The following is a 19,952-nucleotide window of genomic DNA, read 5'->3' as shown; positions in this document are numbered from 1 at the left end:
CCTCCTCTCTTGTTCTGCTGAGACAGCAGCTAAAGTAATTCCAGGCAGCCAGTGCCTCTCCCCTAGATCTTTGGAAATGCATTGATGTCCCCACTGACTAGGTAATGTTTTCTTTAATAGTCTCCTCTTTCCTTGCCCTGTCTCTTTCTGGGGGTAGGTGGAGAGTGCACTGGGAGGAAGAGGAGGGTTACCACTCCTTCAAGGCACAGAATATTATCCTCAGTTTTCTAACTTCTCTTTCCTTATCAAAATTTGTTCTCAGAGAAAGAGCCATTATCGGTCACTTAGGTATCATTGTGTTTTCTTAGCACTTGGATGAGAAAGTCTGCTCTCATGTGAAAGGACCTGAGTGCAACAGAAAGTGTTAGAGAAATTTCCTCTGGGGAAAGAGCTGTTCAAGCTCTTTTTGTTGTTCAGCTGCTCTGTCATGTCAGACTCTTTGCAACCCCATGGACTGCAGCACTCCAGGCTTCCATGTCCTTCACCATCTCATGGAGTTTGCTCAAACTCGTGTCCAATGAGCCCATGATGCCATCCAACCATCTCATCCTCTGTCATCCCCTTCTTCTATCTTTCCCAGCATCAGTGTCTTTTACAATGAGTCAGCTTTTTGCATCAGGTGGACAAAGTATTGGAGTTTCAGCTTCAGCATCAGTCCTTCTAAAGAACATTCAGGACTGATTTCCTTTAGGATGGACTGGTTAGATCTCGTTGCTGTCCAAGGGACTCTCAAGAGCCTTCTCCAACACCACAGTTCAAAAGCATCAATTCTTTGGCACTCAGTTTTTTTATGGTTCAACTCTCACATCCATACACTACTACTGGAAAAACCATTGCTTTGACTGTATGGACCTTTGCTGGCAAAGTAATGTCTCTGCTTTTCTTTTCTTTTTTTTTTTTTTAATGCTGTTTAGGTTTGTCATATGGACCCTGGTGACTCAGTTGGTAAAGAATCTGCCTGTAATGTAGGAGAGCTGGGTTCAACTCCTGGGTTGGGAAATTCCCCTGGAGAAAGAAATGACAACCCATTACAGTATCCTTGCCTGGAGAATCCCATGGACAGAGGAGCCTTGTGGCTACAGTTCATGAGGTCACAAAGAGTCAGACAGAACTGAGTGACTAACACTTTAACTTTCACTTAGGTTTGTCATAGCTTTTCTTCCAAGGAGCAAGCGTCTTTTAATTTCATGGCTTGCAGTCACCATCTGCAGTGATTTTGGAGCCCAGGAAAATAAAGTCTATCATTGTTACCATTTTTTCCCCACCTATTTGACATGAAATGATGGGACCAGATGCCATGATCTTCATTTTTCGAATGCTGAGTTTTAAGCAAATGTTTTCACTCTCCTCTTTCACGTTCATCAAGAGGCTCTCTAATTCCTCTTCACTTTCTGCCATAAGGGTGGTGTCATCTGTATATATGAGGTTATTGATATTTCTCCCAGAAATCTTGATTCCAGCTTGTTTTCTTCATCCAGATTGGCATTTTGCATGATGTACTCTGCATATAAGTTAGATAAGCAGGGTGACAATATACAGCCTTGATGCACTCCTTTCCCCATTTGGAACCAGTCTGTTGTCCCATGTCTAATTCTAACTGTTGCTTCCTGACCTGCATACAGGTTTCTCAGGAGGCAGGTCAGGTGGTCTGGTATTGCCATCTCTTTAAGAATTGTCCACACTTTATTGTGATCATACAGCTGTTTTTGGTGCTCTCCTAATCCCTTATGGGCATAGGATCCTACTGGCCTGTAAAGGTTGGCAACAACCAGCAGGTATATCATCGTATTTGTAATAGCAGTATGCTTACCAGGAAAAGTCCCAGGGACAAAGGAGTCTGGCGGACTACAGTCCGTGGGGTTGCAAAGAGTTGGATATAACTGAGCATGTACGCAATGCAAGGATTAAAACAGTATGCATTCATGGTATAGAAAGTAAGTGGCTCAGATGGTAGAGTTTGCCTGCAATGCGGGAGACCCAGGTTCGATCTCTGGGGTGGAAAGATCCCCTGGAGAAGGCTAGTTACTTCATTACAATGAATAATGTCTACCCACTCCAGTATTATTGCCTGGAGAATTCCATGGACAGAGGAGCCTGGCGGCCTACAGTCCATGATGTTGCAAAGAGTTGGACACTGTGTCACTAACACACACACACATACAAAATTAAATGCCATCTTAACTACTTCAATCCTCACACTAATCACCATTCATAGAGCAGAAAATTTAAGTTCAAGTCTTAATCTATAAATTTTATATTTAATATTTTGTCATTAAAAAATCGAAGCAGGTGTGAAGTAATTAGCCTCCAACTAATGAAAAAGAAAAAAGAATATTGATGAAAAAAATAAATAAATAAATTCAAGGGAAAAAAAAAAAATCGAAGCAGGACCCAAGAAACATCTAACCCAAATTGACATAGTTGTCTGACTGACACTCTAATATAGATCATGTATCATCATACTGTTGCCTTTGCTATTATGAAATAATCCCATTTCCCCTGCAACTGATAGAGGCCATTTTGCCTTTGTGTGTATTGAGCATATCAGAGTATTTCCTAGTGCTAAAATCTTTTATTTTCCCTTATCAACCTGGGGTAGTTTTCATGTTTGGGTGTGTATCCAGGGTGTCAAAAAATTTAAAAGATTTGCCCAAAATAGTACTGCTGGAGGAGTTTGTCTGCCCAGCTGCAAAGTTTGATGTGTAACATCTACCACCACATAGGCTTGTGGCCCTTCGTGAAAACACCTCTGCCATCCATGCTGAAATATTAGAAACTGCCAGTCTCTACTGGCTTCTTGGGCTTCCCAGCTGGCTCAGTGGCTAAGGAATCTGCCTGCAGTGCAGAAGGTTCAGATTCTATCCCTGTGTCAGGGAAGATCCCCTGGAGGAGGAATGGCAACCCGTTCCAGTATTCTTGCCTGGAAATCTCATGGACAGAGGAGCCTGAGCAGCTACAGTCCACAGGGTCACAAAGAGTCGGACACAACTGAAGCGACTGAGCATGCAGGCATTGTCTTCTTAGTTATGGTTTGGTTTATTTCACTTATTTGTTTTCTCCAAATGAATTAATCTGTCTTTTTTAAAAATCTGAGCTAATACTCACAGAGCAAACCTAAGTTCCAATGATAATTGTTCCTGCATCTATCTCTTGCCATCTAACATGAGTATATTGTTATATTTTTCCACAGATTTTTAACAGTATTTGGCAATGATTTAGCAACTGTATTCTCATCAATAGATCCATCCAAAATTTTACTAGAAAGAAAAAACTAAATTAGATGTTTATTGATAATTGAAAGTAGGGTGGGTGAAAAGAGAGCATGCCACTAGTAGTCATGTGAAGTAAAATGAGATGTAAAAAAGTGCAGATTGGTCAAATCTGTCCCAGGAAGTAAGCTCTTCTATGAATAAGATAAACATAATAATTTTAAAGCACCTTGACACTAATGAATCTCTATTTCCTCCGGGGATATTCCTAGTGAATCCACAAACTGTTGTCCACAACAAATGTCCCCGTTTCACTCAAGCTCCCCATTCTATTCTTATGCCACATCCAACCTCCATCCCATGTACAGACAACCACCATCTCCATACCACACCGAAGAGCCACTCCTCACAACTGCCTCAAAAATACTCCCTAACTTTATATATGCCATTCACTTTTTATCTGTCTCAGAAAAAGGACTGCTCTCGTATTACGTAAATTTAATCTCCCTTCCTGTATCCTGTCTTCATTTTTTGATGAATGTTTATTGAGTGTCTTTTGTTTGCCATACTTGGTATCAAGCTAGGTAGTTATCCTGTGTCCTGCAGACAAGTTGTTAAGAAAGAAACTGCGAGTCAGGTCCTTTTTGATCTGGCATACTGAATGTGAACATTTCTGTAATCTCTTGTGGCATCAGCAGCAATATTTACTTATTAAATTTTTAAAAATCATTCATTTATTTTAATTAAATTATTTATTCATTTATCTTTGGCTGCATTGGGTTTTGCTGCTGTGCACGGGCTTTCTCCAGATGCAGTGAGCAGGGGCTCCTTTCTGCTGCAGTGATCTGGCTTCTCATCGCACTGGCTTCTCTTGCCGCGGAGCACAGGCTCTGGGACACACAGACTTCAGCAGCAGTGGCTCATGGACTCTCGCGCATGGGCTCGGTAACTGCCATGCACAGGCTCAGTTGTCACGTGGAATCTTTCTGGCCAGAGATCGAACCCATGTCACATGCATTGGCGACTGGATTCCTGCATTGGCAAATGGACCACCAGGGAAGTCCAATAGTATTATTCTTTTTTCCAAACTCTTCTCTCCTCTCTTCCTGCATTTCTCCTTTCCTTTCACTCCTTTTCTTTTTTTTTTTTTAAGTTTTATTATGGAAAATTTTAAACATATACAACAAGAAATAAGATTATATAAAGGAATCCTTGCAATCCATCACTCAACCTCAACACCATATCCTCATAGCCAATTTTATTTATTGTTTCTTAGACCCATTTTCCCCATTTCCTAGTTGTTCTGATGCAAATCCAGAAAATCAATCATATTATTTCATTGGGCTGGATGAAGCACAAGCTGGAATAAAGATTGCCAAGAGAAATATCAATAACCTCAGATACGCAGATGACACCACCCTTATGGCAGAAAGCAAAGAAAAACTAAACAGCCTCTTGATGAAAGTGAAAGAGGAGAGTGAAAAAGTTGGCTTAAAACTCAACATTCAAAAAACTAAGATCATGACATTTGGTCCCATCACTTCATGGTAAATAGATGGGAAAACAATGGAAACAGTGAGAGACTTTATTTTCTTGGGCCCCGAAATCACTGCAGATGGTGACTGCAGTCATATCGACTTGCTCCTTGGAAGAAAAGTTGTGACAAACCTAGACAGCATATTAAAAAGCAGAGACATTACTTTGTCGAAAAAGGTCCATCTAGTTAGAGCTATGGTTTTCCCAGTAGTCATGTATGGATGTGAGAGTTGGACTATAAACAAAGCTAAGCACTGAAGAATTGATGCTTTTGAACTGTGGTGTTTGAGAAGACTCTGGAGAGTCTCTTGGACTGCAAGGAGATCCAACCAGTCCATCCTAAAGGAGATCAGTACTGAATATTCATTAGAAGGACTCAAGCTGAAGCCAAAACTCCATAATTTGGCCACCTGATGCAAAGAGCTGACTCATTGGAAAAGATTCTGACTCTGGGAAAGATTGAGGGCGGGAGGAGAAGGGGATGACAGAGGATGAAATGGTTGGATGGCATCACTGACTCGATGGACATGAGTTTGAGTAAACTCCGGGAGCTGGTGATGGACAGGGAGGCCTGGAGTGCTGCAGTCCATGGAGTTGCAAAGAGTCAGACACAACTGAGCAACTGAACTGAACTGATTATTTCATTTGTGAATAATCCAGTGTTTCTCTCCATATGATAAAACTTTAAAAAAAAAAGGCATCATTATCACTTTTTAAAAGTTTGGCCATATTGTGTTCATCATATTTCCATTATCTCTTAATGTCTTTATTTTTTTTTTAATTTGTATGTCTGAATCAGGAGCTAAATAAGGTTGATGCATTGAAATTGGTTAATCTGTCCTTCATGTCTCTATGTCTCTTTTAATCTACAGCTTTCCTGTAGAGTTTCCAGAGTCTGAAGTTTGTTTATCATGAATGCAAAGTGAAGTTTAATATGTTTTTCTCGCCTCCATATTTCCCATAAATTGGGTATTTGCATATAAAGGCTTAATTTGATTTCACTTTTTTTTTGGCAAGATGTCTTAATAGAGGATGTGTATTCTTCTTTCAGGAGGTGATTTTATTTGGTGTATTCTCTTTTGTGCTGTTAGAAGTCAGTGATGATTATGAAAGGTTGCTGCTGCGAGCCATGAATGATGCTGGGATCTGTGGCCTCCAGAAGAGAGGAATTCGATCCAGAGGTGAGGCTTGAACACTCGGAGTTTTTGTACAGCAAAGTTTTATTAAAGTGTAAAAAGAGACAGAGAAAGCTTCTGACATAGACATCAGAAAGAGACAAAAAGAGTGCCCCCTTGCTAGTTTTTAGCAAGGCGCTTCATACCTGTTAGCAAGCTGCTAATTAGACAAAAGAAATATCTCAAGACTGAGAGAGTGGCACCAGGTCCCTCTCCCACAATGTGTATTTTGAGATAGAAAGGCACAAGGGGAGTCATGGGCCATAAGACACTTAACACAAGTCTTGGAGAAAGGCAGATTTCCAAGCAAATAGGGTTTCATTAATATAGCTTAAGAAATAAACATTTCCATAAGAAAAACACATTGGTTAGCTCAAGGTTTGAGATAAAGTTAAGTTCAGGCAGAACCAGATGTCGTCATGACAACACAGGATTAGAAGAGTAAAGAAAGAGAGAAAACTGTCTACCACTTGCAGCTCATTTCCTCCTGCCACTTGGGGACCTCTGTCCTTCCTACTGAGGCTGTTAACCCTCTCAATTAGATCCGCAAACATTTGCAAAACAGTATTGTTCTATCATTCCTTTTATATCCATTAACTAAAGTAAATCTATGAAGAGAAACTTATCTATCAACAGCTATTTTGTGTCCAAGTGATATGGTTCACCAGTTATCAAGATAACTATCTATATCCCTGGATATACCAATGATAACCAAGGCAGTTTTCTTTTGGAAGAGAGAGAGTCAGGTTTATTGAGAAATGCAGTGGAGTTCACCCTTTCAAACATACAGCTCTATGCGTTGTGGCCAATGCCTGAACTCAGGTAATCATCTCTACAATGAAAATATAGATCACTAACATCATCCCCCCAAATTCTTTTGTACCCTTTAGAGTCAACACCTTTCCACTCTCAGCCCCTGGCAAGCACTGATTTTTTTTTTTTTAATTCACATATTTTTTGTCATAATGTCATACAAATAGAATCATATACTATGTGGCCTTATGAGTATGACTTATTTCACATACCATAATTGGAGATTTATCTGTGATGTTGAGTATCAGTTTGTTTTAATTTTATTTTTTTTATTTATTTTTCTGAGCAGCAATCCATTATATGGATATGTTACTGTTTATCCGCTTATCAATGGAAGGAACTTGAGTTGTTTCCAGCTTTTGATAGTCATGAATAAAACTGCCATAAAGTTTCATGTGCAGGTTTTCGGATGATCATAACTTTTCATTTCTCTTAGTTAAATACTTGGATGTAGGATGGATGGGTTATATGCTTAACTTTATGCAAAACTGCCAAACTCTTTTCTAAAGTGGCTGTGCAATTTTTATTTATACCAACAATGTGTTCAAGTTCTGCTTATTCTACATTTTCATCTGGTATGTTTATTTTATCTAATTGGTATATATAGATATCTCATTTACATTTTTGCAATGACTAATTGTATTTAGCTTTTTTTTTTTATGTGTTTATTTGCCATTTGTGTATTGTTTTGGTGAATGTCTGTTCAAATTCTTTCCCATTTTCATTGTGGGGTTTTTTTTGTTAATTTTATTATTATTATTTTGGAGTTATCTATAGTATATATATTCTGCATCAGTTCAGTTCAGTCTCTCAGTCATGTCTGACTCTTTGCAACTCCATGGACTACAGCACACCAGGCCTACCTGTCTACCACCAACTCCCAGAACTTGCATATTCTGCATAGAAGCCCCTTATCAGATATAAGCTGTGCAAATATTGTCTTCTAATCTGGGCTTATCTTTTTATTATACTAACAGTTTCTTTATCAGTAAATTTCTTTTTTACCTTTGATAAGGACTGATTTCTTATACGGATCATACTTTTGGTTTGGTGTCTAATGCATCTTTACCTTAGCCAAATATACAAAGATTTTCTCCCTTGATGTTTATAGTTTTAAAGTTTTACATTTAGGTCTCTGGTACTTGGGGCTTCCTAGGTGGCACTAGAGGTAAAGAACACACCTGCCAATGAGGAAGACATAAGAGATGTGAGTTTGATCCCTGGGTTGGGAAGATCCCCTGGAGGAAGACATGGCAACCCACTCTAGTATTCTTGCCTGGAGAATCCAACGGACAGAGAAGCCTGGCACGCTACAGTTCACAAAGTTGGACATGACTGAAGTGACTTAGCATGCACTCTGGTACTTGGTATTTCATGATAATTTTTAATGTGGTGTGTGGTATGGGTCAAGGTTCATTTCTTCTCTACAGATGTCGTTTTTCCAGCATCACTTGTTGAAAGTCTAAAAGTACACTTTACTTGATATCCACTGTGATATTATCCCATAAATTAGCTTAAACTAATTTTATATTTTGGGCTTCCCTGGTGACTCAGATGGTAAAGAATCCACCTGCAATACAGGAGACCTGGATCCCATTCCAGTATTCTGACAGAGGAGTCGGGCAGGCTACAGTCCATGGGGTTGCAAAGAGTCGGACATGACTGAGTGACTTTTATTTCACAATTTTATATTTATCTTTTTGTTATTGTTCAGGGGCTTATGAATAAGCTTAAAACAAAACTCTTCCAAGATTTATCTATTTTCCCTATCTCCATTTCTGCTTTTGCTGTGCTCTTCTAAACACGTAATAGTTATGTGTTAAATAGTTAAACACATAATAGTTAGCTCCTAGAGACGGTTATTTAAAATAGCTATCTTTCTAATAGTAACAGTAACAGTTTTTCCACAGGGGGGTCTGAAAGCGAAAGTGAAAGTTGCTCAGTTGTGTCCAACTCTTTGCAAATCGAATTCTCCAGGTCAGAGCAGTGGAGCCAGTAGCTGTTGCCTTCCCCAGGGGATCTTCCCAACCCAGGGATCGAACCCAGGTCTCCCACATTGCAGGCGGATTCTTTACCAGCTGAGCCACCAGGGAATCTCTTTCTGTTGGTACCAAGTTCCTACCATGAATAGTGTACATTCCATATATGAATGATTTCATGCAATATTTTACATAAAATTCATACAAATATCAGTGACTAAAAATGCTGAAAGAATACATGAAAAATTGCAGCTACATATAGTTATTGTCATGAAAATGTAATAAAATATATGTTGAGATTTTGGTCAATGGAGCTCAAAAGTATGTAGGATGCTTTTCACAATGTAAAATGTAAATTTCCTTTTAAATAAAAACTTGACTGGGGAAAAATAACTTTAGGTCTGAGTATGCTCAAAGTAAAAATGTTATGAGCAATTATAAGTACTGATCTGGTGAGGCATGGTATTTCATTTTTGTCGTTAACAAGTTTACAGCTAGATATTCTCCTTTCTCAAAGGAAAGCTGTCAAAATATTTTCTTATAAATTTCTGAAAGGCATTTCTTGCTCAACTTCATTTCAGAACTAAGTCTCCATGATAAATCTTCTGGCCCAGCATGAACAACTCAATGACTAATCAATCATGCTGTTTTTTAGTTTAAATATGAATATGTGAGAGCAGTTGTTCTGAAAACCTCCAAAGTAACAAGGTAAAACTGCAGATCTCACACACATTTTGATCACTACAAATCTGTACATAAATCAGTTTCAAATATTTCTTATTCTGGCATATAATCATTACCTACTGCCTGCCATGAAACTTAAAAGCTTTTTTTTAGAGTTTTGTGGCAAAGTAATGCAAGTGCAGAAGAGATCATCATGATATGGTAATAACTTTTAAATAATGGTCTCTGGATATGACTTGATAGTTTGTTACTTTATAGCAAGTACTATAAAACTCTGTCATTTCTTTAAGTTAAATAATTACTGCTTTTCTCTACTTCAAATATCCATATACACTTCATGTCATGGGTCTATATATATATTGTTAGTAGTTTTAAAGAAAATACCCCACTCAGATGTGACAAGGCTATTCAATAGACCATATGAAAGAAATAAAAATAAAGCTTTATTCTAAGAAACTTTTTTTTTGTTTTTTTGTTTTTTTTTTTGGTGTCCTCAAGTGATTTTCAACCAAATTTGAAGAGTACTGTCCAAAAGAGCCTTTCTGTTATGGAAAGTTATTTCTAAAATAGATCTCCCTGTGCATAATTTATTTCACAGTGATAAAAATATCATTTCTATCAATTAAATTCTCAACTGTACCACTTGACAACATTTAAATTAAGACTGTCATTGCTATTATTTCATTGTCACCAAACAAAATCAAAACATCTCATAGAGACCAATATATTAGAAACAAAAATGACACTAGCGGTGCTTGCAATCTCATTAGGCCAACAAAATAGACCTAAAACATAGAAAAACATACAGAAAGCAAAGGCAGCAATGCATGTCAGACCTCAGGACAGTCATCATTTCTAAACAGGAAATTTTAAGCATATATTTCTCTAGTTAAGGGATATTTTCCATTTTTAAATTGAATTTCCATAAGTGCTGAATCCATACTATAGAAATCCCTGGAAACTTCAGTTACATCTTAGCTGCCCAGCCAAGGACATTATTTGTCTTTGGAGATTTCAACTAGCCAGAGTGAGGGGAAAAGAACAAAAGAAAATTCAAAAGCATCACTCTCACAGAGAAAATTCTCTAGAGGCTGTAAATCTCTCAATAAATACATGACAAATAAATTTATTTGGAGTTACAAGACAGCTGCCAAATAAGACTTGTCCCTTGTGTATCTTATAATATCTAAACCTTCCTACAATGGAAATAACAGAAACATACTTGTATACCATTGTATAGTTAGAAAAATTTGCTTTGCTTAATTTAATCTTCACATTGCCCTTGAAACATGGCTATTATTACTTGCACTCCTACTTTAGAGATGAGGAAAACAAATGAGAGGTTAAATATAAGGGAACAAGCTATAGTGAGAGAGAGAGAAGAAAGTAAACCCAGGTAAGATTAATTCAAAGTCATATTTTAGAAAGTGATAATGAAGAAAGCACTAAAGATATTTTTTCTCCCATAGCTACATGATGAATTCTATAAGTGTATTCTTTCAAAAAATGGAAATATCCCTTCAGTTCATAAGCATAATAAGTATTAGCCTCAAAGCTACAACCCCAATTCATTCAGTTTATTCTGTTTGTTATACTATTCCTACTACCAATTCTAATTTTATAATTGGTAATATTCTTTCAAGTGGAGATGAGGTTGAGAGAAAAAAATAACAAGAACATTATAATGATTTGACATCACAAAAAAATAGAAATTTCTATATTAAATGCCCTATGATGGGGAAAATGACATATATTCAAGAAAAAGATTATTTATTATCTTTTTATTTTTAGATTCCAATTAATAAATATAATTTCAGTGAAATGAAGATAGCTGTGTATGTATATTTAATAACTTGAGTTTGATAAGACTGTGAGAAGAAACCAAAGAAAATATTCTGCTGCTGCTGCTGCTGCTAAGTCGCTTCAGTCGTGTCTGACTCTGCGCGACCCCCTAGACTGCAGCCCACCAGGCTCCCCTGTCCCTGGGATTCTCCAGGCAAGAACACTGGAGTGGGTTGCCATTTCCTTCCTCAATGCATGAAAGTGAAAAATGAAAGTGAAGTCGCTCAGTCGTGTCCGACTCTTAGCGACCCCAGGACTGCAGCCCACCAGACTCCTCCATCCATGGGATTCTCCAGGCACGAGTACTGGAGTGGGGTGCCATCGCCTTCTCCAAAGAAAAGAGTCACTGAACGAAAAAAGGAACTGAGCAGAAGAAAATATGAAATGAGGAGTGTTAAGATTTGGTGTAGGGACAATTCAGATTCTGGGTAGAAATCGCCTGAGTTTATTCAGTAGACCATAATAGTCAAGAGACTAAATGGACGATAGTAAACGATATACCTGGTCCTGTGAAACGTGCTTGGGAATAAGCAATGAGGCACAGTTCATCACTGAGTCGGCGGCCATGTACGTAAATGACTATAATAGGACATGACCTTCTATGAGTGAACCAATAAACTAAGCCTGACAAGATAGTTATTCCATGTTAAATACTGACAAGGACTGAGGGGGTCAAGTTGAATGTTATGATTGGATTTCTTTCATCAAGTTTGGAAAAACATACTGGAAATACGCACATGTTCATTTTTTTTTTTTTTTTTTAGTTGGAGGCTAATTAATTCACAACATTTCAGTGGGTTTTGTCATACATTGATATGAATCAGCCATGGATTTACACGTATTCCCCATCCCAATCCCCGCTCCCACCTCCCTCTCCACCCGATTCCTCTGGGTCTTCCCAGTGCACCAGGCCCGAGCACTCGTCTCATGCATCCCACCTGGGCTGGTGATCTGTTTCACCATAGATAGTATACATGCTGTTCTTTTGAAATATCCCACCCTCCCCTTCTCCCACAGAGTTCAAAAGTCTGTTCTGTATTTCTGTGTCTCTTTTTCTGTTTTGCATATAGGGTTATCGTTACCATCTTTCTAAATTCCATATATATTAAGGCATCCAGGCCAATCTCCTCACTTGAGGTCCCTTCAAGAAAACATTACTTTGTAGTGAGCTATTAATTTTTGGTCTAAAAACTATCACAGGCTATGGATAGAAATTTGATTGACAAAATTTGAAATGATGTTTGGTGTGAATTAGGGGTCAATACTCAATTTTGAGTAGCTTTTTTTTTTTTTTGGCTGCACCACACAGCATGCAGGATCTTAGTCTCCTGACCAGGGATTGAACTTGCGCCCCCTGCAGTGGAAGTGTGGAGTGTTAAACACTGGACTGTCAGAAAAGTCCCTGGAGTTGTCTTTTACTGCTGCTTTTATTTATTTATTTATTTTTATTTTTATTTTTTTTTTATTATTATTATTTTTTTATTAGTTGGAGGCTAATTACTTCACAACATTTCAGTGGGTTTTGTCATACATTGATATGAATCAGCCATGGATTTACACGTATTCCCCATCCCAATCCCCGCTCCCACCTCCCTCTCCACCCGATTCCTCTGGGTCTTCCCAGTGCACCAGGCCCGAGCACTTGTCTCATGCATCCCACCTGGGCTGGTGATCTGTTTCACCATAGATAGTATACATGCTGTTCTTTTGAAATATCCCACCCTCCCCTTCTCCCACAGAGTTCAAAAGTCTGTTCTGTATTTCTGTGTCTCTTTTTCTGTTTTGCATATAGGGTTATCGTTACCATCTTTCTAAATTCCATATATATTAAGGCATCCAGGCCAATCTCCTCACTTGAGGTCCCTTCAAGAAAACATTACTTTGTAGTGAGCTATTAATTTTTGGTCTAAAAACTATCACAGGCTATGGATAGAAATTTGATTGACAAAATTTGAAATGATGTTTGGTGTGAATTAGGGGTCAATACTCTATTTTGAGTAGCTTTTTTTTTTTGGCTGCACCACACAGCATGCAGGATCTTAGTCTCCTGACCAGGGATTGAACTTGCGCCCCCTGCAGTGGAAGTGTGGAGTGTTAAACACTGGACTGTCAGAAAGTCCCTGGAGTTGTCTTTTACTGCTGCTTTTATTTATTTATTTATTTTTATTTTTATTTTTTTTTATTATTATTATTTTTTTTTATTAGTTGGAGGCTAATTACTTCACAACATTTCAGTGGGTTTTGTCATACATTGATATGAATCAGCCAAGATTTACACGTATTCCCCATCCCGATCCCCCCTCCCACCTCCCTCTCCACCCGATTCCTCTGGGTCTTCCCAGTGCACCAGGCCCGAGCACTTGCATCATGCATCGCACCTGGGCTGGTGATCTGTTTCACCATAGATAGTATACATGCTGTTCTTTTGAAACATCCCACCCTCACCTTCTCCCACAGAGTTCAAAAGTCTGTTCTGTATTTCTGTGTCTCTTTTTCTGTTTTACATATAGGGTTATCGTTACCATCTTTCTAAATTCCATATATATGTGTTAGTATGCTGTAATGTTCTTTATCTTTCTGGCTTACTTCACTCTGTATAATGGGCTCCAGTTTCATCCATCTCATTAGGACTGATTCAAATGAATTCTTTTTAACAGCTGAGTAATACTCCATGGTGTATATGTACCACAGCTTCCTTATCCATTCATCTGCTGATGGGAATCTAGGTTGCTCCCATGTCCTGGCTATTATAAACAGTGCCGTGATGAACATTGGGGTGCACGTGTCTCTTTCAGATCTGGTTTCCTCAGTGTGTATGCCCAGAAGTGGGATTGCTGGGTCATATGGCAGTTCTAATTCCAGTTTTTTAAGGAATCTCCACACTGTTCTCCATAGCGGCTGTACTAGTTTGCATTCCCACCAACAGTGTAAGAGGGTTCCCTTTTCTCCACACCCTCTCCAGCATTTATTGCTTATAGACTTTTGGATAGCAGCCATCCTGACTGGCATGTAATGGTACCTCATTGTGGTTTTGATTTGCATTTCTCTAATAATGAGTGATGTTGAGCATCTTTTCATGTGTTTGTTAGCCATCTGTATGTCTTCTTTGGAGAAATGTCTGTTTAGTTCTTTGGCCCATTTTTTGATTGGGTCATTTATTTTTCTGGAATTGAGCTTCAAGAGTTGCTTGCATATTTTTGAGATTAATCCTTTGTCTGTTTCTTCATTTGCTACTATTTTCTCCCAATCTGAGGGCTGTCTTTTCACCTTACTTATAGTTTCCTTTGTAGTGCAAAAGCTTTTAAGTTTCATTAGGTCCCATTTGTTTAGTTTTGCTTTTATTTTCAATATTCTGGGAGGTGGGTCATAGGGGATCTTGCTGTGGTTTATGTCAGAGAGTGTTTTGCCTATGTCCTCCTCTAGCAGTTTTATAGTTTCTGGTCTTACATTTAGATCTTTAATCCATTTTGAATTTATTTTTGTGTATGGTTTTAGAAAGTGTTCTAGTTTCATTCTTTTACAAGTGGTTGACCAGTTTTCCCAGTACCACTTGTTAAAGAGGTTGTCTTTTTTCCATTGTATATCCTTGCCTCCTTTGTCAAAGATAAGGTGTCCATAGGTTCGTGGATTTATCTCTGGGCTTTCTATTCTGTTCCATTGATCTATATTTCTGTCTTTGTGCCAGTGCCATACTGTCTTGATGACTGTGGCTTTGTAGTACAGTCTGAAGTCAGGCAGGTTGATTCCTCCAATTTCATTCTTCTTTCTCAAGATTACTTTGGCTATTCGAGGTTTTTTGTATTTCCATACAAATTGTGAAATTCTTTGGTCTAGTTCTGTGAAAAATACCGTTGGTAGCTTGATAGGGATTGCATTGAATCTATAGATTGCTTTGGGTAGAATAGCCATTTTGACAATATTGATTCTTCCAATCCATGAGCATGGTATGTTTCTCCATCTGTTTGTATCCTCTTTGATTTCTTTCATCAGTGTTTTATAGTTTTCTATGTATAGGTCTTTTGTTTCTTTAGGTAGATATACTCCTAAGTATTTTATTCTTTTTGTTGCAATGGTGAATGGTATTGTTTCCTTAATTTCTCTTTCTGTTTTCTCATTGTTAGTATATAGGAATGCAAGGGATTTCTGTGTGTTAATTTTATATCCTGCAACTTTACTATATTCATTGATTAGCTCTAGTAATTTTCTGGTAGAGTCTTTAGGGTTTTCTATGTAGAGGATCATGTCATCTGCAAACAGTGAGAGTTTCACTTCTTCTTTTCCTATCTGGATTCCTTTTACTTCTTTTTCTGCCCTGATTGCTGTGGCCAAAACTTCCAACACTATGTTGAATAGTAGTGGTGAGAGTGGGCACCCTTGTCTTGTTCCTGATTTCAGGGGAAATGCTTTCAATTTTTCACCATTGAGGGTGATGCTTGCTGTGGGTTTGTCATATATAGCTTTTATTATGTTGAGGTATGTTCCTTCTATTCCTGCTTTCTGGAGAGTTTTAATCATAAGTGAGTGTTGAATTTTGTCAAAGGCTTTCTCTGCATCTATTGAGATAATCATATGGTTTTTATCTTTCAATTTGTTAATGTGGTGTATTACATTGATTGATTTGTGGATATTAAACATTCCTTGCATTCCTGGGATAAAGCCCACTTGGTCATGGTGTATGATTTTTTTAATATGTTGTTGGATTCTGTTTGCTAGAATTTTGTTAAGGATTTTTGCATCTATGTTCATCAGTGATATTGGCCTGTAGTTTTCTTTTTTTGTGGCATCTTTGTCTGGTTTTGGAATTAGGGTGATGGTGGCCTCATAGAATGAGTTTGGAAGCTTACCTTCATCTGCAATTTTCTGGAAGAGTTTGAGTAAGATAGGTGTTAGCCTTTCTCTAAATTTTTGGTAGAATTCAGTTGTGAAGCCATCTGGTCCTGGGCTTTTGTTTGCTGGAAGACTTTTGATTACAGTTTTGATTTCCTTGCTTGTGATGGGTCTGTTAAGATCTTCTATTTCTTCCTGGTTCTGTTTTGGAAAGTTATACTTTTCTAAGAATTTGTCCATTTCATCCAAGTTGTCCATTTTATTGGCATAGAGGTTCATAGCATTACAGGCTTACATCAAGAAACATGAAAAAAGCCAAATAAATAACCTAACTCTACACCTAAAGCAATTAGAGAAGTAAGAAATGAAGAACCCCAGGGTTAGCAGAAGGAAAGAAATCTTAAAAATCAGGGCAGAAATAAATGCAATAGAAACTAAGGAGACCATAGCAAAAATCAACAAAGCTAAAAGCTGGTTTTTTGAAAAAATAAACAAAATTGACAAACCATTAGCAAGACTCATTAAGAAACAAAGAGAGAAGAACCAAATTAACAAAATTAGAAATGAAAATGGAGAGATCACAACAGACAACACTGAAATACAAAGGATCATAAGAGATTACTGCTGCTTTTAAAAGGGCTAGTAGATTATTCCTGTTTTTGCAGCTGAGCCTCTAAATAGTTAATCTTCCAGCTTCTTGAGCAACTCAGACTCCAGATGCCTGGCTAATCTCAAAATAATTAGTTCTACAACCAACAGTCTACATAAGATGGAGGTTTTGCCAACAAAATGGGACAATCTGAGAAAAATGGACTCTCTTCATTCAATATCAGTGCTTTGGTGAATAAGCGTCTCTGTGTATGTGTCACTCATTTATGTGGCAAAAAGTATTTGAAACTTTACTTCTGTGCTAGAAAATACATTTCTAACTAGGTTAATAGAATCCATCAAGAAACCAGGAATAAAAGAAATTTGCAAGGAGACTCAAGTAATCAGAAAACCGCTGCATGTTTATAAATAGAGAGGGAATACTAATATGATAACTGGATTTTGGAATTATTATTATATGATAGTTGTGGTTGTGGCATTTTATGGCAATTATATTCATAAAAATTCAAATATGAACTCTCTACTCTGTGAAAGAGAATAGGATTACACTTGAATAGTGAGGTCATACTCCATGCCAACGTCCTGAAAAGTTTTCTCAAGCTGGAACCCAGAACTGAAAGGGAAGGCTCAAAGGAATAGCAGACATTCACCCTTTATTTTCTCTTAACTTTGACCATGAAGTTGCCAAGATATTTTGAAAGTAGTTCCTGAGTAACAGATATGATGAAGTGAAGTGAAGTGAGTCGCTCAGTCATGACCAACTCTTTGCGATCCCATGGTCGGTAGCCTACCAGGCTCCGCGGCCCATGGGATTTTCCAAGCAAGAATACTGGAGTGGGCTGTCATTTCCTTCTCCAGGGGATCTTCCCAACCCAGGGATCGAACCCAGGTCTTCTGCACTGCAGACGGACGCTTTAACGTCTGAGCCACTAGGGAAGTCCTGTTCTCCTTCAAAAACTGGAAATAATAAGTACAATCATTTTTTTCAAAATAGAGTCCCCTAGGCAGGACTAAGGAGACAATTTTCCTGGTAACTCAACATTCTTAGAGAAGCTACTGAGAGATTTAGTACAACTGACAGTGGTGAGAGATTTGAGAGCACAGAAGATGGGAAAATGTAGGGAAAACAAGGTAAAAAGACAAAACGAACCACTCTTCTTTCCTGTGCTCCAACATATCTGTAACTTATCTCTAGTGTTTACGTGCAAAACAGTGGTGTGTATAACACATCTCTTTCCCTAACACATCTCTTTCCCTCATCAGAACTTAAGCTTCTTGAAGGCAGATATACACAGTTTCCAGCACAGGGCCTGGCACTTGGAAGACTCAATAGCTGTTAACAAAGGAATAAACAGTACCTGGAACTAAAGTATATCCTTCTCTTACTTTAGAAAATGAAAGAACATGGAAGTGTTAGTCACTCAGTCGTGTCTAACTCTTTGGGACCCCACAGACTGCAGCTTGCAGGCTCTTCTGTCCATGGAATTCTCCAGACACAAATACTGGAGTGGGTTGCCATTCCCTTCTCCAAGGGATCTTCCCGACCCAGGGATTGAACCCAGGTCTCCTGCATTGCAGGCAGATTCTTTACCAGCTGAGCCACCAAATCCACCAGGGAAGTCCACAGATGAAATAAAATCGCATATTCACAAGCTAGCTGTTATTTGTATACTTGCCATCATACTGAGGTATAAAATAAATGTTTTTGAGGTACAAGATTAATAATTATATGGTGATCTGGTACTATAGAGAGAATCAAGAAATCCCATTTGTTGGAATTCCCTTTAACTAGAAGAACTTGAAAGATTCATATTTCATTTAGACTTTAAAAATATTCCTTCAGATGCCACTATCTAACTTGCTTCTAATTTTGTGAACCCTTTTGGAATTACACACACCCCAAATGCGTAACACCAGTGACACTGGTGACAACAAATGTGTTGTCACCAGTCTCCAAACACCAGGCATCTTCAAAAGCAAGATATTGATCTTATCGCTAGAAAGGCCACACCATCAGAAATGTTTGAATCTCCACCATGATCATACAGATGATTAATTATGTAGTACTACTGGGAAGGACAGATGCTGAAGCTGAATAATCTGGCCACCTGATGAGTAGAGCTGACTTATTGGAAAAGACCCTGATGCTGGGAAAGATTGAAGGCAGGTGGAGAAGGGGACAACAGAGGATGGGATGGCTGGATGGCATCACCAACTCTATGGACATAAGTTTGAGCAAGCTCCAGGAGATGGTGAAGGACAGGGAAGCCTGGAGTGCTGCTGTCCATGGGGTCACAAAGAGTCAGACACTGGACCACAACAACTGGCAGCAAGAGCTATTGAGAGGAGACTTGGGATGTTGTCACATTTTGGACCCCTTAAATCTTTATGAAAACGTTTCTCTAAGTTGCCCTTTGAATGGGAGAAGAAAGGACCATAAGTTAGCAGCAAGCTCCCCAACTCATTCTTAAATAAGGCTAAGAAGGGAAGGTGAAAAAGTATCTGTTGTGAAGCAAGCATTGTGTTCTACATTTCCAATCTGGTTGAAAATGAATAGACACCTTATGTCTAAATAGTACTTACAGCTTGCAAAATTGCATCTGATTTGACCTCATGCATAGTCAGAAAAAGCTTGCCCAAGTGGCAGAACAGGGACAAGAATCCAGGTTTTCTGATTTTAAAATCTATGCATATATCTTTTAAAAAACACAGGTTTTGTCTTTCATGGAAAATTTTGTTGACTACTGAGGCCCTCTAGAATTCCGTGTTAAGTAGGATCTGACTCAATGGAAAAGACTGCTGTGATTGATTATTAATGTCTACCCTGAATAAAAAATAGAGTGGTAAAATGTCAATCACTCGCACACTATTTTCCCACTTTGAGGTTTCCAGATAAGCATGACCACCCCAACAGTAATACTGATTCAGTTCAGTTCAGTCGCTCAGTCGTGTCTGACTCTTTGCAACCCTATGGACTGCAGCACACCAGGCCTCCCTGTCCATCACGAACTCCCGGAGTTTTCTCAAATTCATGTCCATTGAGTCGGTGATGCCATCCAACCATTTCATCTTCTGTTGCTCCCTTCTCCTCCCACCTTCAATCCTTCCCAGCATCAAGGTCTTTTCAAATGAGTCCGTTCTTCACATCATGTGGCCAAAGTATTGGAGTTTCAGCTTCAACATCAGTCCTCCCAATGAACACCCAGGACTGATTTCCTTTAGGATGAATCTCCTAAGGACTGAATCTCCTTGCAGTCCAAGGGACTCTCAAGAGTCTT

At 38.4% G+C, this 19,952-nt stretch overlaps 1 pseudogene; it reads left to right on the top strand.

Moving 5' to 3' along the window:
• The first annotated feature begins 4,145 nt into the window (after nucleotides 1-4,145).
• Nucleotides 4,146-19,952, top strand: part of LOC133068775 (adenylate kinase 2, mitochondrial-like) — a 35,836-nt pseudogene continuing 20,029 nt past the window's right edge.

This window comes from Dama dama, chromosome 2 (assembly GCF_033118175.1).
Source record: "Dama dama isolate Ldn47 chromosome 2, ASM3311817v1, whole genome shotgun sequence".
In the NCBI taxonomy this organism is placed as follows: Eukaryota; Metazoa; Chordata; class Mammalia; order Artiodactyla; family Cervidae; genus Dama; species Dama dama.
The sequence above is the reverse complement of the archived record's forward strand: the minus strand, read 5'-3'. Positions and strand labels throughout refer to the sequence as shown.